A 27,222-nucleotide genomic window follows, 5' to 3' on the forward strand; every position below is an offset into this window, starting at 1 on the left:
TAGTTTCAGTTTTGCTAGACTTAGTTGAGGCATGTCGCAACATTTCTAGTTAGTTAGAGGCTATTTTCACACATAATTAGATTCAGCTTAGTATTGAGTTAATATCTTCTTTGTATTAAACTCATGAGTTTTCATTTGTCTCAGTTATAGTTTATGGGTATTCCCCATCCTTTTCATTTTATTTATGATTTAGCTTCTGCATCAATTTATTATCTTTAGTATGCTTATGATCATGCCAACAGGATTAGCTTGGGATCACTTGTGGTCATAGGTCCCGTGTCCGCGTCTCAGGGGTAGTCTCGGGCCGTGACATGATTCTTGAACGTTCTTGATGAATCTTGATTTCTCTTCTCCTTTATCCTCTTTTCTCTTTTCTCCAAGACCTTGCGTGAATTTCAACTTTTATAAATTGACATAATTATGACTATACCACAATTAAACTCATAAAATTAATTAAAATAATTGGGTAAGGAAAAGACCAAAACACCCTTCTAAAATTCGGATTGGACTTTCCTTATTTGAACAACCCAACTTCCAATGAGCATATGAACTCGGAATCGTGCAAACTCGGTGGCATTGGAAAGATTATTCCAATATCTTTTCTACAATATATGGAAACACACCTAACTCATCCTGAACTAAGAGTTATGGTCATTTGAAGTTGACCACAAACTCAACTTAACATACTTAACAAATTTTCCAAATTTTTATATTCTTTCCAAAAATGGCTATTTCAAATTCTTAATTTCTTCCTGGTTATTTCAAATTGCGAGATGTTACAATTATATCATTAAGTGGGACTCAATCATGTTAGACAAAGACCTCCAATATGAGGAGGAATCGATTGCAATTCTTGATCGTGATGTGCGAAAGTTGAGGACCAAGGAGATTAAGTCCGTACAACTTCAATGGAAGTATCGTCCACTTGAGGAAGCTACTTGGGAAACCGAGAGGGACATGCGAGACAAGTATCCCCAATTGTTCATCAAATCAGGTACTACTTCATTCTTTCCTTAGCCTATTTTTTTCCTAAGTTTGTCACTCGGGGACAAAAGATAGGTAAATTGGTATCTATTGTAATGAATGGGTTCCGTCGTTATATAAAAGCCAACGGGGAAAAAATTTGGGTCGAAAAAGTTTTTCATAGTAACTTGGAATTTCTTAACCTAGTCCAGATTTGGAAAAAATCGGAGTCATTAAGGTGTAGGGAAATCTGGTAACAATCAGGTGATTTATTTATGATTTTAATTACATGAGTAGTTAGATAAGTCGTTAAGGAATCCATACGATTTTACGGAATTGAATTCGGGTGAGTGGAACTCCCAGAATCGATCTTAGCGTGAGCGGTATTTTTTTAGCGTCGTTGGTTAAAGGTGTGTTGTGAAATGGGGGTCTTGGAGTTATTAAAATAGCTCACTATTTCGTGCATGCCGCTTTGGCGGTGATTTTGGTCGGTATGGCAGTGCCGCTGTAGCGGGGTGAGGGCCGCTGTGGCGGGCTAGACGCAACCTAAAGTCGTAAATAAACCCCAAAACGTCTTTATTCTGCACTTTTTGTTTTTGAGAGCTAAGGAACTAACCACCATTCTCGAGGCTAAAGGTAAGATTTTAACTCCCTGAATCCATTTTTCGATCTGTATAACGTAATCTAATAGGTAATTATCGATGCGGGAGGGTTTTGATCTAAAATATATGGTGGAAACAACCCTAATTTGGATACTTGTGATCATGGGTATTATCTAGGGTTGTTAGAAATGTTAGTAATCCCGGTAATTAGTGATTATTTGTTGATATACGTATTATATTGATTGTTTGTAGACCGAGAACAAGCGAAACGAATCCGGAAAAGGTAGGATCAAGTTTCTTAGGGTTTCAAGCTTGTTTCGAGGTATGTGATGGTTGTGATTCTATGATTGTGTGATGTATGTTTGTTATTGCTTCATTATGATACATGTACGTATGTGAATGTTGCATTATTGATCACACTTGTTGTAAATGAGATAGATGAATGATGAATGCCATGAATAATGACTTATTTGGATGAACTTGAGAAGATACTTGCGATTGTGATTGTGGTGTGTTGAATGAATCGATTGTCACGTTCTGGCATAACTAATTGGGATTGGTTGCCACGTTCTGACATAATTATGGGATCGGTTGCCACGTTCTGGCTTAATCATTGGATCGGGTACCACGTTTCGGTATGCTAACAGTTTGGGTTTGGGTTCCATGAGAGGACCAATGATTTGATATAATTGTGTATCTTGAGAAATGTGAAACTATACCATATTCGTAAATGTTGATTATTTTGTATATGTTCAATATATGCATGAGGTTATATTGTTGTATTGACTTATATATGTTGCACTTAGTGGATAGCCACGTGATCCTACCAGTACACAGTCGTTGTGTACTGATACTGCACTTGCTCTTTCTTTTTTTAGTACAGGGCATCTTCAAGCGGCTATTGACAGACCTCGTTTAGAAGATCATTGATCGCTTCGAATTCAAGGGTGAGTCGTTTCTTCCGGGCTTCCATGAGTTCTCTCTCGTTATGTCCACATTTCAGACTTAGAATTTTCTAGTACTTAATTAGTTAATTAGTTTGGGGTTACATCCCTTCTTATTTAGATGTTTTGGTACTTTGACTTTCAGGTTCTAGGTGTATTTTCCGCATTGTTAGTTGTTAGATCTTTGGAAGTTTATGGGAACTTCAGTTTTAGCTATTATTCATGTTTTCGTATCCTTAAATGCTTTAGTTGCTTGGTTCAGGTTGTAGTAGTGGTTCTCCTACCGGAGGGTTAGTGTGGGTGCCAATCACAATGGTCTGGGTCGTGACAATCTAGGGTTGATAGAACTGATTAGTAATTCGGGTAATTAGTGATTGTTTATTGATTTCTGTATTGTGATGATTGTTTGTAGACCAAGAACAAGCAGAATAAATTCGGAAAGGGAAGGATCAAGTTTCTTAAGGGTTTCAAGCTTTATTTGAGGTTGGTGATGGTTGTGACTCTATGATTGTGTGATGTATGTTTGTTCTTGCTTCATTATGATACATATATGTATGTGAATGTTGTATTATTGATCACACTAATTGTAAATGAGATAGATGAATGATGAATGCCATGAGTCATGACTTAATTGTATGATCTTAAGAATATAATTGTGATTATGATTGTGGCTTGTTGAATGGATCGGGTGTTGCATTCCGACACACTAACTCGGATCGGTTGCCACGTTCCGACATAATGATGGGATCGGTTGCCACATTCCGGCATAAACATTGGATCTGGTACTACGTTCCAGTATGCTAACAATTTGGATTTGGGTTCCATGAGAGGACCAATGATTTGATATAATTGTGTATCTTGAGAAATGTGAACTGTAACTTGTTCGTAAATGTTGATAATATAGTGTATGTTCAGTATATGCATGTGATTATATTGTTGTGATGACTTATATATATTGGACTTAGTGGGATAGCCGTGTGATCCTACCAGTACACGGTGGTTATGTACTGATATTGCACTTACTATTTCTTTGTTGAGTACAAGGCATCTTCAGGCGGTAATTGACAGACCTCGTTTAGAAGATCAGTGATCGTCGATCGAATTCAAGGGTAGTGTGAAAAGGTTCTGATTGTACCTTACCGGAAAGGTCACAATCCTTTGGAAAAGTCACAATCTTTCGGAAAGGTCACAACCTTTCATAAAAGTCACAACTTTTCATAAAAGTCACAACTTTTCATAAAAGTCACAACTCTTCATAAAAGTCTCAACTTTTCATAAAAGTCATAATTCTTCATAAAAGTCGCAAGTCTTCATTTTCCATTCACACCTTTTAAAACCCAACAGTAGGTCCATCTCGGTAGCTTGCTATTGGGACCTTCAAGTGTCTGATGTTGCACTTCTGCTTTTGCCTGGCACACCCCACCAATTATAGTCCTAAATTTGGATAATTTCATTTGATATGCAATATGATTCTTTTGTAAAAATTCTATGAATCTACAAAATATTTTTGTTGTCATGATGTTGAACCTCGATCGTTATAAAAAGTGTAGTAGTAAAGTGTGATATATAAACTATTTGATAACAATAATTGAAACAGTAAAGAGAGATTTTGTGTAAGAAATTGCATATAAAAGAGGTTGCAAAACATATAGAAAAACATACCTTTCTAGGCCTTTTTTGCTAAGATCAAGTGTAGTATCTATTTCTTATCAATTTAATGTACGATGTATGGATCATTGATCCACACGACATCAACTAATTTTTTTGGAGTGGAGGTCCACCACGATATCTTGCTATCGGGACCTTCAAATGCTTCCTTGACATTGCACTACAGGCTTGCCAGGCACACCCCCACCAATGTAATCATAGATTTTTTTTTTTCTCAAATAATTGTTATTTAATTATTATTCTAATATTTAGGACTTTAAAATTCTATGAAGATTCTAAATATGGCAAGGTAAGGTAGATTTTAACTTGGAGTCTTTAAATATTTTATTCATTTTTAATTTCAAGAAGGAATAACTTGGATCCTACAAATTCACGTTAGGTTCAAAGATTAATTAGTATCCTTATTTTAATAGTAAAATAAAATAAAATTACGTTTACCTAAACATTAGTTCCTCACCTCCCTTCGCATGTATTTTATTTTAGGAGTTTTTTACTAATTCTTCTTTCCATATATTTTAGACGTCTACATTAATTTTACTAATACCTATTACCATTTATTTTAGGAATCGTTAATTTCTTTCTTCTCATTTATTTAGGAATCAACATAATAAAGGTAATTAAATAATAATTTGAGAAAATAGAAGAAACTAAAAAATAAGTTTCCTATGTCTATTCTCCATTTCCGGTCTATTTTAGTATTTTCTATTTAGTTACTTATGTTTTTCCTATTATACTTGTTGGTTATGCTTATGTTATTCTTTTAGCTTAGTCGGACGTTGTCTACTATATACCGTGTTTTTACTCATACTACACTTCTGCCCCCTACAAATCTTAGTTTGAGTTATAACTGTTGATTGGAGTCGTGCGGAGCAGCTTAGAGTTTTTGGAGACTTGGGTGAGATCCTAGCGTCCGGAGTTGTGAGTTTCCATCTATTTTTGGCTAGGATTAATCTTTATGTTGTATTCAAAGACAATCTGTGCTAATCTTGTATTTGTAAAAGTCTTGTACTCTTAGGTTGGATTAAATTCTCAACTACTAACTGATGCCAGGTTTTTGGATGGTTTCTATATTGATTTCCGTTGATTATCTTTTTTCGCTTGATATAAGCTTTACGCTTTTAATTTGTTGGCTTTTTCTTGGTAGCTCGTTGCTTATGGGTCCGAGCAAAGGTTTAGGTTTACCTACTGGTGGGATATAGTAGGTGTCATCATGAACTGAAAAATTGGGTCGTGACAATTATAATTTGAGGGACATGTCGTACGGTGAATTCTATTATCGAGTGTCATCTTGCATGTTGCAATGGATGCATGGAAAAATATGTCATCCATGGATCCCGAACTGAGAGACAACATGTGTGTATCATTAGGTAAGACATGCATTATTACACATTTCATTGCACTACATATGTATATCATTTGTGAACTTGTGAGTGCCTTTCTGTGGAATTAGTGATTGATGACTTGATCTGAGTTGGCTTCTTTTCGGCTACGTGATGTAGCCATACTTTGGTATGAGGTATGGGAAAAATATAGAGGACCTGATGCTCCGCCAGCAGAGTGGGAGGACATCTCTGAGGCCTTCCTTGCCCACTATTTGCCACGGGAAGTTCGAGAGGCCTGTCTCGACCAGTTTTCAAACTGAAGCAAGGAACCATGAGTGTGAGGGATTATAGCCACAAGTTTAATTCTTTGGCAAGATATGCACCAGATATTGTACATACCATGAGAGCCAGAGTTCATTGTTATGTTGATGGTTTGGCAGATCATTTGATCAGAGATTGTAGGGTAGCATCCCTATCAGATGATGTAGATATTTCCCGCATACAGGCGTTCGCTTAGACTACCAAGGACCTTTCTAAACAGATTTGTGATACCTGCAGGGATAGGAAGCAGAGTAAGAGGGCTTGTACTATGAGGTCTTATAGGGAGCCACATGGTGATTTTAGGCTCCCTTTCCATCGATGTCCACCTCAGCCAGCGGGTAATGTGTCACCACAGGTGCAAGGACCGTGGTTTGATCGTTATAGTCAGTCAGGACCAGGTCAGAGCTCAGGTCAGCCTGAAGGTCGTCGATAATATCTTTCCGTACAGGTAAGACATCCCACTCTTCATTGTACACAGTGCGGTAAGCCGCATACTGGGCAGTGTAGACAGGGTTCATGTGCATGTTATCATTGTGGGTAGACAAGACATTTTATTAGTCGGTGCCCGAGGTTTAGCAGAGGTGATCTAGCTAAGCCTTCAGGATCCACAACAACATTTTCACCCTCAGTCCGTGCCCCATAACCAGGACCACATCTTACTCAGGGTCATGGTAGTGGGAGAGGTGAAGGAGGTACAGGTTCAAGCGGTGGTCAGAATCGCTTTTATGCACTCACAGGACGACAGGATTCAGAGGCATCTCCTAATGTTGTTATATGTATATTGACGATATCTTCTCAAACTGTTTACACATTGATAGACCCTGGCTCTACATTTTCATATATCACTCCATTTATTGCTAGTAAGATTGACATGAAATCTGAGTTGTTGCCACAACCAGTTGAGGTGTCTACACCGGTTGGCGATTCTATTTTAGCTAGTCGTGTCTATCAAGGTTGTACGGTATTAATTAATGATTTTCAAACCTCCACCGATTTAGTTGAGTTGAATATGCTAGATTTTGATGTTATCATGGGTATGGATTGGTTGGCAGCTTGCTATGCTAATATTGATTGTCGTGCAAAGATAGTCCAATTATACTTTCCAAGTGAGCCAGCCCTTGAGTGGAAGGGTAATGCAGCCACACCTAAGGGTAAGTATATTTCATACCTTAGGGCTCAGAAGTTGATTGCTAAAGGTTGCATATACCATATGGTTCATGTACATGATACTGATAAGGAACCCATGACTCTTCAGTCAATTCCTATCGTGAATGAATTTCTAATGGTATTCCCTGATGATCTTCCAGAAATTCCCCCAGAAAGGGAAATTGATTTCGCTATAGACTTGCTTCCTGATGCAACCTATATCAATTCCTCCCTATAGAATGGCACCTGCAGAACTAAGAGAATTGAAGGAACAATTGAAGGACTTGCTCGATAAAGGCTTTATCAGGCGAAGTACTTCCCCATGGGGTGCCCCAGTGCTCTTTGTTCGAAACAAAGATGGATCCTTGCGGATGTGTATTGACTATAGACAACTAAATAAAGTCACTATAAATAATAAATATCCTCTTCCACGGATTGATGACTTATTCGATCAGTTACAAGGTGCCAAATGCTTTTCCAAGATTGACTTGCGGTCTGGTTACCATCAGTTGCGAGTTAGGGAAGTTGATATCCCAAAAACAACATTTAGGATGAGGTATGGCCATTTTGAGTTCCTTGTCATGTCTTTTGGGCTTACAAATGCCCCAACAACTTTTATGGATCTTATGAATCGGGTCTTCAAACCATTCTTGGATGAATTTGTGATTATGTTTATTGATGATATTCTTATATATTCACGGTCGGAAGCAGAGCATGTAGACCACTTGCGAGTTGTATTGCAGGCTCTCCAAGATTGCAGATTATATGCTAAATTCTCTAAATGTGATTTTTGGCTTATCTCAGTAGCTTTTCTTGGTCATGTTATTACAAGTGAGGGTATTAAGGTTGATGGACAAAAGATTGAAGCAGTGATAACTTGGCCGAGGTCTTTGAATGCGACGGAGGTTCACAACTTTTTAGGCTTGGCGGGGTATTATCGAAGGTTTATGGAGGGATTCTCCTCTATTTATGCACCACTGAAAAACTTGACACATAAGGCAACGATGTTTCAGTGGACCGAGCCATGCGAGCAGAGCTTTCATGAACTAAAAAAGGCTTACCACTGCACCTGTCCTAACTTTTCCAGATGGTAATGAGGGCTATGTTGTTTATTGTGATGCCTCAAGAATTGGCCTAGGTTGTGTTCTTATGCAACATGGTAAGGTTATTGCATACGCCTCTAGACAGTTGCAGAAGCATGAGCAGAATTATCCTACACACGATTTTGAGTTGGCTGCAGTTGTCTTTGCCCTAAAAATTTGGTGACATTATCTATACGGGGTTCATATAGATGTGTTCACCGATCACCAGAGCCTTCAGTATTTACTTAAGTAGAGGGAGTTAAACCTATGACAAAGGAGATGGCTAGAATTATTAAACGACTACGATGTTGACATTTTATATCATCCCGACAAAGCTAATGTTGTTGCTAATGCGGTCAGTCGGAAGTCTATGGGTAGTCTAAGTCATGTTGAAGCTGGTAAGGCTGGAATTACAAAAGACATATGCCAGCTAGTTAATTTGCAAGTACACTTAGTAGATGTAGGAGGCGGAGTTGTTGTCGTTAAGAATATGGAAGAATCTTCCTTTGTGACTGAAGTGAAAAGACGGCAACATGAACATCCCGAGCTTAGGAAATTGAGGGAAAAGATTCCACAGCAGCAACACCCCTTATTTGAGCTAACTGGAGATGGAGTCCTTAGATACCATGGTCGCTTATGTGTACCGGCAGTTTGGAAGCTTCGTACAAATATTCTTTTAGAGGCCCATTATTCTAGATATGCATCTCACCCTGGAGCGATGAAGATGTATCAGGACCTTCGACAGATCTATTGGTGGAATGTCATGAAAAAAGATATTGCGAAGATGGTAGTTGAATGTCCCAACTGTCAACAAGTTAAAGCAGAGCATCAGAGGCCTAGAGGCCTAACCTAGTATATTGAGCTTCCGTTATGGAAATGGGATATGATAAATATAGACTTCATCACTGGTTTGCCTCGCACTCCATGAATGTTTGATTCCATTTGGGTAATTATCGATAGGCTGACAAAATCTGCTCAATTCTTGCCAGTTAGGACGACATATTCAGCTGAAGATTATGCTAGGCTTTACATTCAGGAGATTGTTCGCCTTCACGAAGTTCCATTATCTATTATCTTAGATCGATGAGCTCAATTTACAACACATTTTTGGAGAATATTTCAGAAAGGTCTAGGCACTCAGGTAAATCTTAGAACCGCTTTTCATCCACAAACTGATGGACAAGAAGAACGTACTATTCAGACGGTTGAGGATATGTTACGTGCTTATGTGTTGGATTTTAAAGGAAATTGGGATCAACATCTACCTCTTATCGAGTTCGCTTATAATAACAACTTTCAAGCTAGTATTCATATGACCCCTTACGAAGCACTATACGGGCGGAAGTGTAGGTCCCCAATCAGTTGGTTTGTGCTCGGGGAAACAGATTTGCTAGGTTCCAATCTAGTCCAACAAGCGATTGAAAAGGTTAAGCTTATTAGAGATCGGCTTCATACAGCACAATGTCGACATAAGTCTTATGCAGATGTTCGCCGACGGAACTTAAAGTTTGAGGTAGAAGATTAGGTTTTCCTGAAAGTATCGCCTATGAAGGGCATAATGCGATTTCGAAAGAAAAGGAAGCTCAGTCCTAGGTACGTTAGACCATATAATATTATTTGGAAGATTGGTATGGTGGCATACAAACTTTATTTGCCTTCAGAATTGGAAGCAGTTCATCCTGTATTTCATGTTTCTATGTTGCGGAAGTGCATTGGAGATCCTTCACGTATTATGCCCATTGAAAATATTTGTATCGCTGAGGATTTATCTTATGCAGAGGTACCAATAGTGATTTTAGATCGGCAAGTAAGAAAGCTTCGAAATAAATATGTAGCTTATGTGAAAGTGTTTTGGAGAAATAACAACATCGAGGAAACGACTTGGGAAGCGGAAGAGGAAATGAGGAAGGAGTACCCCCAACTGTTTACGACTTAAGGTGAGTCACAGTTCGATTATTGGCAATTATTTCTTCACAACGACTTAGTTATATTTTAAGTAGCTTGAAGGTGAAATTTATATGTCTTCTTACAAGATAGCTATGCAAAGCTTAGTAGTTAAGATTTTCAGAATTTAACTTCAGGTTTGTGACTGTAACAAATATAGACTCGCAAATAAAGTACTGTGAGAAAAAAAATACAACCAAGGAATTGTTTAAGTCCATTCGTGGGCGAATGTTCATAAGGGGGGAGAATGTAACATCCCGTACTTTTTCTCTAATGGTGCATAATATATGTGGCGTAGTATGGCATGATTATATGAGGTGTATATGACTTTGTATCATACATTGGAGATTAAGATTGCAAGTAGGTGGAAATATCAAGGAAGTAAACTAAAGTGTTAGGTCAAAGGGACCCCCAAACAAAGTTCACGATAAAAGAAATGGCTCGGGTAGAACTTCGCCCGTTTGAAAGGTTTAACTTGTCCCATACCTTGTGGAAAGCATGTCAGTGTAAAACATGCTAAGAATAGTGAAACTAAAGTCGGCAAAAGTTATCGAAGTTTCTCTAATAATATTTTCTTAACTTTGGGTCAAATGTCTTGGATGTTTTCTCCCAATATACAAAGAGTTAGAAGGCCTATCACCCATTAAATTGAAGGCCTGTGAGTCTGGTTTTCAACGCACAAAACCCCTTATCCAATCGACATCGGTGTAAAAAGTTATGAGGGTTTTACTACGGACTGCCGGGGCAGAATCCGGGTCGGGTTAAAAATGTGGTATGTCGGCGTACTCAACGTTTTAAGCTATGAAAACATTTCATTTTACTTCTAAACCAGAAATAAAGCTTAAGAGAAGGTTCCTGTGGAGTACTTGCATGATGAGTGTCAGTTTTCGATGATTTCTACCATTAAAGATTGCCCCCGTGCCTAGAAACGTGATCTTTACATGTGGTAATCGTTTTCCCCTTCTATTAGCTGCGTTTGGAGCAAGTTTTTGAAGATATAAATTTGTAGTTATTGGTGTTTCTTCAAGGTTTGCACTTGGTTAACTAAGGTAATCATCTCGGGACTCTCTTATGATTGTTTTTATGAAGTTCTACGGACATTTCTTCAAGTTGAGGCCATTTGGCAAATCTGCCAATTTAGGAACAATTATGAACTGTTTATAGGTGTGTACCAGCTGTGTATATATAGTGTATGCGAATTTTAGGACGTAAGGAACAATTTTTGTGAAGAAGCTACGGCCATTCGAGCCTTCATTGAAAAGGTATGTTAAGGCGATGCCACGTCTATCATTGTAGCATCACTCCTAGGAAATTCCTAAAACGCCGAATGTGATATTCTGCTGTTCTCTTGCTAGAAAGACCTTTAGTGAAAGGCATTGGGATCTCAGCTGAATTACTTTCATGATTCTGTTATTTTGATATTTCACTCGTTTGGATAAATAGAGTGTTCGACATCTACACGTCATTTTATCAGTTTCCTTGATTATATGTCCGTACGTATGAATTCGTATTCTCCCTTGGGTGATGTGAATTAAAATATCACGCGAGACCCTTACTACTTGTGACCAGCCCTCTTTCTCCACTAAGGTTATTATTAAAGAAAAACTTTAAAGTAGCTCACGACATTCAAAACTCTCAAATATAATTTAAATGTAAACTATTAGAACACTTGATTTTTGAAATATTTCTTTTATAAATTATCTAGGAATCAAGTTAGGAACTAAGTAAGTCACCTAACTTGCAATTAATATCAACAAGGTTAGGTTATCCTTCTAAAATTCGAGTTAACTTTCCAAGCTTATTTGAAAGAACATATAAAGTTCCATGAGATTGTTCTATCTTATACGAAAGTTATTATGGGGTTATGAGAACAAAAATACAAACGGGCCAAGATTAACAACATGACAACAGCAACTCATAGGTGTTATAAATCAATGACATGACATGCTATGCATTCTACTCCCGAGCTATAATCGGGAGGTATGGGGCAAATTTCCTATATTTATACGTATGAGACACAGATTGCCACAAGTTGGCGAATATAATACCAGTTCGTTACCGGAAAGCACCACCATTGCTACCATTTGGTTGGGTATGTCATGCATTTGCATCTATATATATATATATATATATATATATATATATATATATATATAAATGTATGTATTCACGACATACGATTATACGAGCATACCATGCATATTTAAGTAGTAGGGGGCTTAAGGTTAGCCAAGGAGATTATTTGGGTTTCAGTTTCAGGTGGTATCTCTATTACCCTTTTATAGTAAATGTTTATGATTTTACTTTTCGCTTTACATACTAGTACATTTTTATTCATACTGGCATCCCTTTGCCTGGGGACGCTGCTTTTTGTTTTGTGCGATCAGGTACATGCAGGGACACTCATCGACCCATCCGCTAGGATTTAGGTTCAGCTGTGAGTTGGTAATCTCCATCTTATCCTGGGGCTATCAGAGGAAGTTTACTTTTGTTGTACAGTTTGGGTATAGTCGGGTCCTTGTCCCGGCAGTGCTTATGTCACTCATAGAGGCTATTGTAGACACAATATTCTGGGTTTTCTTTTTGTATGTTTCAACCTCTAGCCAATAGTCATGGCATATATATATAGGTGTGTGTGTAAGTAGGTATGTTTATAGTTGTGGCCTTGTCGGCTAGATAGTACATCTTTATTTATTTTTTCGGTTTGTTTACCATTGTTTGTATGGTTATTCTCTTTTAGGTCATGACCTCTAGGTCCAGGCTTCACCTTTTAGAGGTTGTGCTGCCCAATATTTTTGCCTCACAAGTTTGGTTGAGCTAGTATGTTTCAGTGGGTAACTCGATGTATTAGGGTATCAAGTGCCAGTTACTCCCCCTATTTCAGGGCGTGACAACATGTTGAGAGCTTGTGTGATCGACTTCAAGGGTATTTGGGATGATCACCTTCTTCTTATTGAGTTCGCCTATAATAATAGTTACCATTCCAACATTCAGATGGCCCCTTATGAGGCATTGTATGGGCGTAGATGTACATCTCCAGTTAGTTGTTTTGAAGTAGGTGAAGCAGCCTTAATAGGACCAGATTCAGTCCTTGATGCTATGGAGAAGCTGAAACTCATTAGAGATAGACTTAAGACTGCCCAGAGTCCCTAGAAGTCTTATGCATATGTGAGAAGAAGGGAACTAGAGTTCCAAGTTGATGATTGGGTTTTCTTGAAAGTGTCACCTATGAAGGAGGTGATGAGATTTGGCAAGAAAGGGAAGCTTAGTCCCAGAAATGTAGGCCCTTACCGGATCTTGAAAAGGATCGGTAAAGTGGCTTATGAGTTAGATTTGCCAGTAGACTTAGCAGCAATGCATCCAGTTTTTCACATTTCACTTTTCAAGATGTGTGTGGGTGATCCAGCATCCGTAGTGCCATTAGACACTATGACTATAAAAGATAGCCTTTATTATGAGGATGTACCCGTTGAGATTCTTGATCGTCAAATTAGAAGGTTGAGAAACAAAGAAGTCGCTTCAGTCAAGGTTTGGTGGAAGAGTCAGTCCGTAGAGGGAGCTACTTGGGAAGCAGAAGCGGCCATGAAAGCCAAGTATCCTCACCTCTTTCCTTACGATTCCACTCCAACTTGAGGTAAAATTTCTTCTTCAGTTTTTCAGTCATTCATGCGTAAAATTCAGTCTTAGAATCATGCTCCTTCAGTTTGTACTTGCATTTTCAGCGTATTTGCATGTTCTTGGAACTCAGTTCAGTCAGAAATTTAGTTCTCAGTGTTTAGTGGTAGGGATTGCAGCCCTCTCCTTCCATTTAAGTTAGTTTAGTCTTTATTCGAGGATGAATGGTCCCAAGGGGGAGATAATGTAACACCCTGTATCAGAAACAAACAAAAAATGCAAATTTTGAGAAGTTGCAGGTGCAACCCACGGTTGCCATCCACGGACCGTAGGTCAGACCACTGGCCGTGCTGGTGGTCCGTGGTTCACCACTACAACCCCTCCCTAAACCCAGCTCAGAAAATTGTCTTAGTCTCGACCCACGAACAGACCCACGGTCCGTAGGTTAGACAACGGTCCGTGGTCTGTGTCCATGGATCGAGGCCCCATTTATCTAGCCTTTGACAGAAATAATGGACGACCAGTACGGACCATCGTTCGATCCACGGTCCGTAGTCCAAATTATGGACCCCTAAGCTACGTCGTTTAGACCCTAAATTATGAGGTTTTACTCAGTTTAAGCCTAGAAACATAAATAGAACTTACCTAAGTCAAATCATTAATCAAAACTTAGAAAAATTAGAGCGTAAGAGGAGAAGAGAAGTCAAGAACCCTAGTTCAAGAACACAACAAGGTTCCATTAGTTCCATCCCCAAAATCTAATGATTTCTCCGTGAAATTCGTCACCAGGTACGTGGGATTTCACTAGTGGGTTTCTTTCACCCATTAGGTCCCTAGTTTTCAGTCAGTTTCTTGATTCCTTTATTATTATTAGACCTAGGGTTTCTTAAATGTTAGAATTATTGGGTTTGTAGCTATTAGAGTGATCCAAATCAGATTAGTATGTTGATATTAAGTTTATTGCATGAATTCCAAAACCCTAGCTATGTATTTCTTTAGTTCTTGAGCTATACTGGTTAGGTAAGATATTTCAGTTATTCAGTTATACATGCCTCAATTATTAATTGATAAATATCAGTTAATTGTTGCATACTAAGTTTGCATGTCCAGTTTGAACTATCCAGTAACCTACCAAAATTCAGTCATAATGTGTTAATTACTTAATCCATTGGGAGAAGCATAATACCGAGTTGGACTAGGGCTCAGCGTACCCAATTAGTCCTAGAACTACGAGCCATATAGGTTGTAAGTCCCCTCTGTGGGCATCATTTTAGTAATCACGCCAGCATGCCTCTATACCTTTGGCCGAGTATATTGGGTCCTCTCGATGGGGAGTATACATCGGACTTCACATTTAGCTCATGTAGTTTTATTATCAGTTATTTAGTAGCTCCCACAGTTTAGTCAGATTCTATTGCATTGACCATTTATTAGTATATCTAGCATTCTATTTCAGCATGTTATAAATTGGTCACTACATTTAGTTGTCTCAGTATTCAATATCTATATCATGTTCAGATTATATCATTGCTTATTTTCTTTGTTCAGTTATATGTTATTTCAGTTGTATTCTATCCTACATGCTCAGTACCTTTCAAGTACTGACGCATACTCTGTGCTACATCTTCTCGTGATGTAGGTTCAGGTTCTCAGCATCCAGATCACGCTTAAATCGGTTCCCGATCTCCAATTCAGCAGAATCAGTGGTGAGTCCTCATTCTCCGAGGACAATAGTCATGAGTTTCTTTTCAGTATTTTTAGTCCTTTAGTTTAAGTTTTGTTAGACTTTGTTGGGGCATGTCCCAGCATTTCTAGTCAGTTAGAGGCTATATTCAAACATATGTAGATTCAACTTAGTATTGGGTTAATATCTTCTTTGTATTAAACTCATCTGTTTTCATATATCTCAGTTATAGTATATGGTTATTCCCCATCTTTTCATTTTGTTTATGATTATAGCTTCCGCACAGTTTCTATTATTCAATTTATATTTAGTATGCTCTTGATCATGCCAGTAGGGTTAGCTTGGGCTCACTTGTGCTCCTAGGTCCCGTGTCCGCGTCTCGGGGGCAGCTTAGGGCGTTACAGCGAGCTGAAGCCATGCGGAAGCTACATGAAAAGGTGAGGCTACACTTAGAGAAGAAGAACCAAGATCTAGCAAAAAGGTCTAACAAGGGCCGTAAGAGGATCGTGTTTGAACCGGGTGATTGGGTGTGGGTATACTTTCGCAAGGAGCATTTTCCCACACATCGCAAGACGAAGGTGATGCCGCGAGGTGATGAACCATTTCTAGTGATTGAGCGGATCAATGACAATGCCTACAAGGTTGCGCTTCCTCCGAAATATCAAGTGCACAACACTTTCAATGTGTGCGACCTGTCCCCTTTTCCAATTGTTGGTAATGATGATCCGTCAAATATGAGGACAAATTCTTTTTAAGAAGGAGAGAATGATGCAATACGAATTTCATCAAGGCCATTTACTAGAAGCCAAGCTCAAGAGCTTCAAAGGATGCAAGAGTTATTTATGAAGATTAAGGTGCTCGAGATGGTGTTGATGACAAACATGTACTTTCATGCCTTGAAGATTGCAGAAGAAGGCACTTTTGGTGAGCAGGGCCCACTTAGCTCATCGCCCAATGGTTTAGGCGATGGTCCCAGCTCGCCTAATGCTCTAGAACGTGACTATGGCTAAAGATCACGCAGAGAAGCTCGCCAACCAGGTCGGCGCATCGCCCAACCCACTTGGCGACCCGACCCAGCTCTCCCATTGTCATTCCGGTTCACTTTTGGGCCTTTTATTTTAAAACCTATAAATATCTAGCTAGGGTTCATTTTAGACTTAGACTATTTTGAATGTTGAAAACTGAAAACTCATGTTTGAGTGTTGAGAGCTTGGTTAAGATTTTGTTGCTTTTGTTAGAAACGTTGGTTGCTTGGGATATCGATTCCCTTGAGGTCATCGTAAGAGTTAGGTGCTATAGTCGGATCAACGAATTGAGGTCATTGGGTTTAATATACCCTTTGGTTGCTTTTTGTTTCCTCTTGTGTGTCTATCTATCTATCTTTACTTTTTGTCTTTCGATTTCCGCATATTATCTACGTTTCTCTGGTGAGAATTGTATCACATGTAACCCATACACCACCTACAAATGTCTAAAAATTGAAATAAAGAAAAGCATGTAAATGTGTCTCGGTCCTCGAAACATGAGGACTCACTAATCTTCGAGTGTCCAAGGGATTAACTAGCCATAAGTATGAGAGGTAGGGGGTCAGACCCTACATTAGTGAAAAAATATAGGCACATGTATGCATCAGTATATAGAATGTACTAAGTATGATAGTAATGCATAAGATTTATGAAATCATGCTAAAAAAGACTTTACATGACATGCAATGACCAAGCTAAATCATACGATAAAAGGTAGAAAACATAAGTCATAATCATGGTCAATTCAAGCTTAACATGTTTAAAACACTTTGTGAGATACTTTGAAAGTAACCTTAGTTCATTATTGTGGGAAGTTTACCATATAACCGACATAGATCATGTGAGCTATAACAAGAAATCTAATGTCTATCCCATACCGAAAAGAGATGTCCTTACTTGCCAAGGTAAGAACCATCAATCTGAGCTCAAGTGGATCCATTAGCTAGTGTTTATCTGAGACAAATCCTATGGTGGCACATAGTTATGTAACTTAGGGATTGCTACTAAAGGTTCACAGACACTAAACATAAACCTTCATCCTAAAAGCCCACTCGGTGCTAAGTAAAATCCTATGAAATAATCATTAATCATACTCATAATATGGAAAGACACAATTAAGCAACCAATCCAAGCTAGAGTTAATTTATAATAGCTCCTAAAATTGGATTCAACTTAGGTGAGAAAACCTTTTGAACCTTATGAATCCTTATGTGAGAAAACCTTTCACAGTCATGATCTTAGTAATATGTGAGAAAACCTTTTACAACAATAACATTGATACTTTCCTTTGAAAGAATCCTCAAATCATTTACATCTCTTTCATAAAAATATGCATCTTTATAAAAAAAACATATTTTATAGCTCATAAGTTTCATCATGTGTTCATAGTCTAAAATCATAGATCATGCAACACATAAATTAGATATTCATATCAACTATATTCGACGTTCCATACTCAATGAAACCGTCAAGACATGAATATGAGGTCTTCTCAACTCGATATCCGTGAAAACCACAAGAAACTAACAAATGCCCAAAACAAGTTCAGGACCTCTCAAAAATCAACCAAGACCACTCCTAGGCCTAATATCATCCCCTAAATCCAACAGAACCCTCGAAATTTTGATCTGGGCATCCAAAATCTGAATGACACCAAAAACTACTTTTAGGCAACTTAAGCCTTAAAACTCAAAACTTGTCAACGTCTAAAATTTTACTCAAGGTTTGGAACCAATTTCCCAGACTCAATCAAGAATAACACGTGGAAAAAAGTTGGGAGGGGAAAAATGATAAATTTCACGAGAATACCGAAAATGACCAAGTGGGTCAGGGGATATTTATTTGGGAGATGAAAAGATGATGTCAGATCCAGTTCAATTGAAAATGTTTAATTGCATGTTATAATTTTTTACTATAAATTCAAAAGATGATGCTTAATTAGGATTAGATTCAATGTACTATGATATTTAAAAAAGCTATTTATATTTTTTTAGTGTGTCTCCCAGTGGTCTAATTGTCTATTAAAATTCACAAACTACTTACTCCCTCATCATAACTTTGTGTGATACAACCTGATTAGACATACAATTTAAGAAAGATTACTTTTTTTTCTTTTCTAAATTGTGATTTTAAAAATAGAAAAACTTTTATGAGGCTATAAAAACTTGTAATCAAATTTGAAAAAGTATCATTCTTAGAGCCGTCAATATTGGCTAGGCCCGTTGAGCCGGCTTGGCTTAACCTGTGATTTAATAGGGTTGGGGTAAGATTTTTGGAACTCATTTAAGAAAAGAATTTTTTTAGCCCGACCCAGATAAGCTCGCTGGTTTGTGGGGCTTGAGCAATATGGGTTGGGATGGCCCGTGGGCTAAATCAAAATATAATTAAATAAATAAAAATAAAATAGAGTATTAAAAATAACAAAAGTTCAAACACAAAATCTATATAAAGTTTCAAATATTAAAATTTATAATTATCAAACGTGATGTACTTAGTATTTCTATTACTACTGTATTATCAAAATCATCATTAGTATTGGTGGACGTGTGTAACACCCCAGAAATTTTTTAACTAAGACCCAAACTATCCTTCGTTGTAAGTAGGATTTTACCAAGGAATTTAAAATTTCTTGAGCGTTAAGGTCACTAGATGTAGCACCTTGAGTTCCAAGAAGAACTAAAGAGAGTTCATCAAGTCACTCCTAAGTTCCTTTAAGTTTTGGGTCAACTTCAAACGACCATAACCTTCAGTATATGATGAGTTAGGTGAGATACAAGATATCAAATGAAAGGTCTTGGAATCCTCTTTCCAACGCCACCGAGTTTTCTAAATTTTGAGCTCGTATAAGGAAAGTTACCCGGAATTAAGAGGGGTGTTTTGGTCTTTTCCTTATCCTATCAGATTTATTTCATTTTTAGTAATTAAATAGGGTTCTAAACTGATTTGGTTCAGTTTACACAAATCCTAATTCACGCTAGGGTTTTAGAAAAGAGTTCAAGAAGAAAAAAGAGGAGAAAGGATCAAGGAGTTCGTCGAGGTTCTCGAGTTTTGTTGCAGATTTTCGCCATAGATTTGATCCCTAAGAGGTATGTAAGTTCACATAGCGTTGGGTTCGTTCACCCACGCGCCAATCATGTTTATTTCAGCAAAATTCATTCTAGAAAGTTGAAAGTTTGATGATCTTGAATTGTGTTCTTGAAATTGGCTTTCGTTCTTGAGTTAGGATGGGATTTTTGAGTTCTTGAGGAAATAATGTCGATTTTAGAGTCTTTTATGAGTGTATTCTTGTGTACATGTGTTGGATATCTGAATCTAAAAATAAATTGAGAAAAATAATTGAATCTAGGCAAATTGGGGTTAGAAACCGAGGAAGAAAAAGTCGGACAAAAAATAGGTAACAGGTCCGCGACGCGGACCTGTTCCTCAGATGTGAAATTTTTCTCTCCGCATCGTGGAGAGAACGCAGAATCCACTATTTTAAAAATTATTTCGACCAAACATTATAATTCATCTCCACGTTGCGGACTTGCTCCCCATACATTGATACTCATGATTAACTATCTAAAACTCTTTTAATCATCACAATATCCTTCCTATCATAAATCATAACCTTTGGTTCATAATTCAAATTCAAGGTAGAGTTAAGAGCTAAGTCTTGTGAGTTCTTTAAGGAGTTTTCTACAAATTCTAATAGCTTGTTTCAAGACTGAAGTAAGTGAGCATGAGAGTGAGGAGAATGTATCCATTAGTCTACACTATCATCGAGATCCTTCATATCATGAATTATAACTCTTTAATTCATAATTCAAATTCAAGAAAGAGTTAAGAGTAGAGTTCAAGAAAGTCTTTGGGTTCAATTGTGAAATCCTCCGAGATCAACTATCAATTTGAGCTAAATTTTGAGGAAGTAAGTATGAGAATGAGAAGATTCGTATACATGAATTTCATATTGTTATTTAAACCCTCGAGTAGAGTCGTTCATATCCATAAATTCTGCATGAACTTCATAAGTTGAGTATCTTTGAGAGAAGTAATATCTTCGAGTCCTAAGTTTTGAGTATTTAATTCCTAACCCTTTTGAGATTATATTCCTAATCATTAACTATTACATGTTACCCATTGAGTCCTTGAGTTGAGTAGTTCATGTCCATAATTCCGCATGAACCCTCCGAGTCAAGCATTCTTTAGATGAGTAGTATCATTGACTCCTTGAGTTCTGGAGTTGTTGAGTTCCAAGGATTGAGTTCTATGCATGGTTATTGAAAACCTTGAATTGAGTCGTTCACGTCCATAATTCGGCATGAACCCTATTTTAAGAAGTCATTTTTTACAAATTGTTTTAAAATTTGTTTTAAAGACTTGAGCACTGAGTTGAGAAAGAGTAGAACTGATTTATTTCTTAAAAATGATATATAGGAACTAAGTATTCCCAAGAGTAAATGATTTTACATTTAAGAGGAAAGGAAGCTGAGATTTCCAAGAGAGTTTTGAGCAGTTTGAGTACTATCTCTTTTAAGAGAAAGATTTTGAGTAATAATCTCAAACCAGATAAAGAGTTATGTTTTTAAACATATGAGCTGAGTACATTTTGGGAGTAATATTGAGCACCGATATGGGGACGAGTTCAGATAACTCAAGTCTCCATAAACAATGTAGCCAACGTGGGTAGAAAGGGTTATACTTTTTAGATGATTCCTTAATGCTTTTTAGCATAGACTAGTGGATCCACTTAGTTGAGAGGTTCTATACCTCGGCAAAGTATATGACAATTCTGGCAGTGTGGGCGAGACGTTGTATCATCACATAGCTCATAGTGATGGTTGTCGGTTAGAGAATCTCCCACAGAGTTATATTTTATTTTATTTTATACAAATTGAGTTGTTATTGTGTTCTTCAATACATTGAGTTGCTATCTACTGTTTTAAAAGCTTTCCATATATTGCATCTTTTATTGTTGATTTATTCTTGAGTATCTTGAGTTGAAATGTGTTTCATTGAGTCGAGTACCTTATTGTTGAGTTGAGCCCCATTTCACTGAGTTGAGAACCTTATTTCTGAGTTGAGTATCTTATCCTTGAGTACTTCTAAGTTGAGTAAGTTTGAGTAGTTTCGAGTATCTTTGAGTATTCCTTGAGTTTAGTTGAACTATGTTTCTTTGAGTTGAGTTGAGAAGAGGTAAGTATGTTTCTTTTCCACCAATTCAAGCTTATGTTTAATGTTTAGAATTCCCTTTGCATTCTCGTACATTCCGTGTACTGAGCCATTTTGGCCTACATTTTTTCATGATGCATATACAAGTATTCAGGATCATCAACATGTGTTTCATTGATACTACATGTAGTTCGAGTTAGCTATGGTGAGCCTCCTTGCTTCCGGAGGGTTCCACTTGTACTTTCATTTATATCAGTTTTTAGGAGGTCGCGGGTCTTGTCCCGACTTTCATCTTTGTCAGTTAGAGGCTTCATAGATAGACAATACAATTTCAGAAGTGTGTTCATTTATTTTGTTAAATGTTTTAAAGACTTAAGTTGCCTATGTATGATGAGTTGAATATATTATCTTATTCAGAGTTAATATTTTGAGTTAAATATTTTGTATTCGAGTTTATTGAATTTATTTCAGCTTTTGAGCTTTTGAATGCTTTAGTTAGTTTTACGCTTGTAGTCAATCAGGATGAGGGTTCGCTTGGGAACCTACAATAGTTCTCGAGTGTCGGCCACGTCCAAACACTTGTTGCTACTTGAAACCGGTTGCATGATTTTTCTCAAACTAATAATATTTTTTGTGTGCATTTAAATATTATATATGTTCTTCGTAAATTTAGTTAGTTTTTAATGTTTAACTAATTGATATTGCATATAAATGAAAATGAAGATATCTTGTCAATATTTATGTTGATATTTTTAAGTTATAATTTAATTTTAAAAATAATTAGAAGTATACTTTTAAAAAAATGGGCTAACCCTACACAACCCCCAACCAACGTACTGGTGGGTTGGACAGACTATTTTCTGGCCCACAAAAAAAAGTGTCACTTTGATCTGACCCGTCAAATTCAAAGCTTGTATGGGCTAACCCAAATAAGAAGGGACAACTCGTATTGACAGCTCTAATCATTCTTTGTAAAAGCATATTAGAAAGGAATAAGGTCACATAAACGGGTGATTGAATAGTCTATCACAAATGTTATTTTAGTTATAACTATTAAGACCTTGTCAAACTTCAAAAATCCTGACTTCATAACTCAAAATTTTATGTTTTAACTTCAATATTTTTATGCTTTGTTTGCCAAATTTCTAAAATTTGCTTATTTTGAAAAGTTCTTTTTAAAAGATTTTTTTTGTTGGGAGAAGCAGTTTGTGTTGGACTTATCAAATTAAAAATTACTTTTGAACAATAATAAGTGTTTGAACAAACTTTTAAAAGTTATTTCTAAGTATATTTTCTCAAAAGTATTTTCCAGAAAGTAATTTCGGGGAAAAAATATTTTCTCTAGCTTTTGAAAAAACCCGAGTCATTAATTTGCACTTTTCCCCTTATTTTGTGTTAGTCTTTAATTTTGCCTCTCATAAAATATAACATTTTTGGCAAGACATAAATTTATATTCTCACGTCATAATATCTCACAAGTTATGCCTAGTCATGCGTTCAATTTGTAAAAAATGAATGCCTCATTAGGCGTAAGTTTGATTGCTAATGAGCAAAATTAAAAACTAATTCATTTGATGACATAAAATAAAAATTAGTCCATTATAGGGAGCTTGTACAATTTTATAAAAAACATGCTTCAGCTACTCTTGAAAAATATTTATTTTCTCCCAAAAGCGTAATCAGACACATGAAATTTTAAAAATAAATGAATAAACACTTTTTTCCTCTAATTTTTTTTGTCAAACATACTTATTACAAATGAAAATGACTATTTGATGTTGAAAGATCGTTTGATCAAAATTGAACTTGACGTTAAAGAAAGATACACACAATGTGTACAAGGAAAACTTACCTTGGTTATTGATCACAATCATAATGAGAGGAAAAGAGAAAAACAAACACATATGTTCCTAAATTTAAATATTTAACAAATTCTTGATGGTAAAAGAAACTTCAAGACATAGAGTTGTAAAGATTATAATACTAGTACTCAGTAAGTGATTGCTCTTCTTTTTACCTTTTGCTTCTTCTCCATATTTCCCCATTGAATTTAATGTTATCTTCACATTTGATTCAAGTTTGTATGTTTATTCCAACAATCTGCAGCTGAAATCTTCTTTATAAAAGTCTTTTTCTCAAGTGTTTGTGTATATCTTGATGGCAATTGTTCACTTTGTTGTAAATCTTACGAAAAATACCTTCATCACGAACACTTGTAATGAATTCACCAAAGCTTGTATTTCACCGCGAACTCTTGTAGGAAATTCTCATAGCTTGAGGCATGTTGAAAGACACTCTCCTTAAGGATATTTCACCTAGTATAGTATCCACCAGGAATCAACAAGCTCTTCTAGTATAAAACTAGGAGACAGAAACAAACAAATTAAAGGTTTAATCCAAAAGAAAACCCAGCACAATATAATATTGGAAAGAGATTGAAGAAACTCTCTTTGTTCTTATCTACTATCTTAATCAATAGTGGAAGGATAATATATATAGCTGAAGAGTACAATATAAGATTAGGCTCCAACAATAGTCAAACAATAAATAGGGATTAATGACAATCAATAATAGGAGGCAATTGGTCAAAAGGTAACGTTTGATTAAACAGGAATTTTAATAGTCTATCAATGCTATTAAAAGTGCACAAAATATTTGGTCAAAAAGAGACGCCTGGCAACTGCCAAATTGGCCTTAAAGGCAATTCAATTTGCATCAGTTATTTGTTGAGTTGAAAGTTCTCATGAATATTGTATTTTTGAGATATTTATATTGTTTTTCCAACACACTTTTCCTCTTATATGAAACTTCAACCTTTGATTTAATTAAATATGTTGGTGAAAATTACAAGATTACAAATTATATTAAAGTCAAAATGAAGAAAATAATTATCTTCAGGTTGAGACACAAATATCTCACTTTCTTTAAAGAGATTCAAGTTCATTACAATAAATCTTTTCACCGGTCAAACATTAATAAATTTGATTTGTCCCCTTCAAGATACAACATCCCAATCACAAACTCAACAAAATCTGAATAAGAGTTGAGTCCAAAGCTCCACAAAAGGAGAACCTCCCTTCAACTAATAGGAACTCTCCTTTTCACTAACTTTTATACACTCTGTTTTCTTGTACTCAAAACAAATTAAAGAAAGACCATTACTATATATAGGCGACAAATTTTTCCTTACAATGAATAGGAAGATAATGGAGTAGTAAATAGGTAGATAAATGGCCAAAAAGGAAGCGATAAGCTTTGTATATTTAGTAAGGCAATAATATGTATTCTTGAATAAATAGAAGTAGAAGATGAGTTTACCAGGGGAATATTATCCTCAATCTTGTTGAGTTCAGGCTTCAAAGATGTATCATCTGCAGCATCATTCGATTCACCAACAACAAAAGTTGTAAGGATAGCCACGAATGGTCTATGGATTTGAATGTAATTTGAAAATCACAGAGTGCCTTTCTTTGCATAAAACATAATATATGTTTGCTCTGCCAAAACAATATCTTCTTGAACAAAAACAACCTATCACAAAATCAAACTCAATTACTTGATATTTTGTTTGATTTTATCATAGGTTGTTTTTGTTCAAGAAAATATTGTTTTGACAAAGCAGGCATATATTATGTTTTAAACAAAGAGAGGTACTCTGTGATTTTCAGATTACATTCAATCCACAGGCCCTTTGTATATTTCGCTCTCCCCACAACTTCTACTGTTAGTCAATCGAATGATGTTGCAGATGAACATCTTTGAAGCCTGAACTCAACAAGATTGATGATAATGATTCCCCTAATAAAACTATCTTCTACTTCTATTTATTCGAGAATCCATGTAATTGCCATACTAAATATAGAAAGCTTATCGCTCCCCTTGTGGCCATAAGCCAATGGCCACTAACATCTATCTATGAACAGAACTATTTTTCCATGTAAAGAATCTTCCCACACTGTTCTGTCAAACTAGTGTCCATGAAAAGGTTTGTGAAACCTTGAGTTTCTCTGTCATGTATATGAGCCCCTCTTGTTCTAGCTTCAAGATTTAGCATAACACTCAAGTCCCCATTATCAACCAAGAGTTTGACCAGCTAGAATCAAACATTTTTAGACCATCTTAGAGATTCCTTCTATGCTCTTTGAATTCAAAACTAGTATCCAATTCAAGTATATATATATATATATATATATAGCAATGTATGAATAAAGAAATAAGTCCTCAACATAGCTACATCAACCTCACAAACATTCTAAATATTAATATTTCCCCTACTAGCATGATCATAGTTGTGGCGCCACCTCCGGCAGACAACACTTCCCTTAGAATGTGTTCGATGATAGCTAAAATGGATTTCTTTCGCTAATCATCATCTTAGTGAACTCTTTTTTCTTATAGCTTATTCAATCTTATATTTCAAGTGGCTATCTTTATCTATAGAATTTTCCGGGGTCAATATCCTTAATCACTATTCCCCCACTCTTTCGGCCTTTGCCTTAACTTTTGAGGATGATAGTTTGTAGATATTGTCATCAAGTGGGTCAAAACCATTGTTAGTCTCCGCTACAGATACCTCCACTCCTTTTTTTTTCTATTGACTTTCTTCTTACTTGCTTCCATCCTTCAAGTGAAATCTATTAACTTTGAGTCTCTATCCCCAAAATCTCAATTTGAACCACCTGCGTTGACACATCATTATTTTTCTTAGCCTGAGGTTTCTTTAGCTAAACTCTCTTGGTCATATTATTTTTATCTTGTACATTTCCTCTGTTTGGTCCCTTCGCATATTGTCCCTCCGCTTTGTAGTTCCTCCTACCTGTTTCTAAGTTTTGAATTAGAATTGGTGCCTTATATGGAGGCACTCATAGCAGAACACATGCCTCCATTTATAGGTGATTGCCTCTATTTATAATTGATTCTCTGCTCAAACATTTTTCCATCTAGTCCTACTATCTTAATCTTTTCAGGGAGGGCTTGTGTTACATTCATCTCGATTAGGACCCAGGCATATGATATCCTCTTAAATATTGAAGTGCAATTATCTGTAAGCAGAGGGTTTCACAATCTACTATTGATCCTCCTAAGTGTTTCAACTACCAAAAATTGAGTGGAAAGTTACTTTACCCACGATGAGATAGTATTCAACATCTCTTCCAAGGATTTACAATGATGGGTTTGATATTGATTAAGTGTGTCCCTAATAGCAATACCTCATCTATATTTCTAGCATTATGAAATTTCATCACGAAATACCTAACATTATGGAAGAACATCTTTGATTTTGTGGTAACACAATGTTCAGTATCAAGGATAAAGTATTGAAACTTTTTATTGATATATAAGTTTGATAAAAGGTATATAAAATAGTGTATTTATATGACTACACATTTAGTATTCGCCTATGTAAATGTGAGTGTAAGCCGCTTAAAGGAGAATTTTTTAAGGCCAATTCTCAATGCACTTATGAACTAGGAAGTGTTCCCGGAAGAAACGAACACGACAATGAGAACCAAAAATATTTAAAGGGTTAACTATGTGACTTATGTTGTCTAAGTATACACCAAAACTAGACGGTTCAAAGATATCAAATCTACTGATTGACCGAGTATATTCGGTATATGTTCAGTAAGGGAAACCTACTTATCTAGATGCAATTAATCCTTACTTACGAATCATATAATTTTTCCATGCATATCTTTTACTGATACCCAATACCCATTAATGTGGGGGATTGTTGGGTTTCAGTAAGGTGTGA

At 36.4% G+C, this 27,222-nt stretch overlaps 1 non-coding gene across 1 annotated transcript; it reads left to right on the forward strand.

Annotated features, from left to right (window-relative positions):
* The first annotated feature begins 4,167 nt into the window (after nt 1-4,167).
* LOC125823347 (U2 spliceosomal RNA) lies at nt 4,168-4,363 on the forward strand. The gene has a single exon (XR_007442705.1). It is a non-coding gene; the product is annotated as a U2 spliceosomal RNA (small nuclear RNA).
* Nucleotides 4,364-27,222: the final 22,859 nt, after the last annotated feature.

Source organism: Solanum verrucosum, unplaced genomic scaffold, assembly GCF_900185275.1.
Source record: "Solanum verrucosum unplaced genomic scaffold, falcon-dt-bn FXZP01000214.1, whole genome shotgun sequence".
Lineage (NCBI taxonomy): Eukaryota > Viridiplantae > Streptophyta > Magnoliopsida > Solanales > Solanaceae > Solanum > Solanum verrucosum.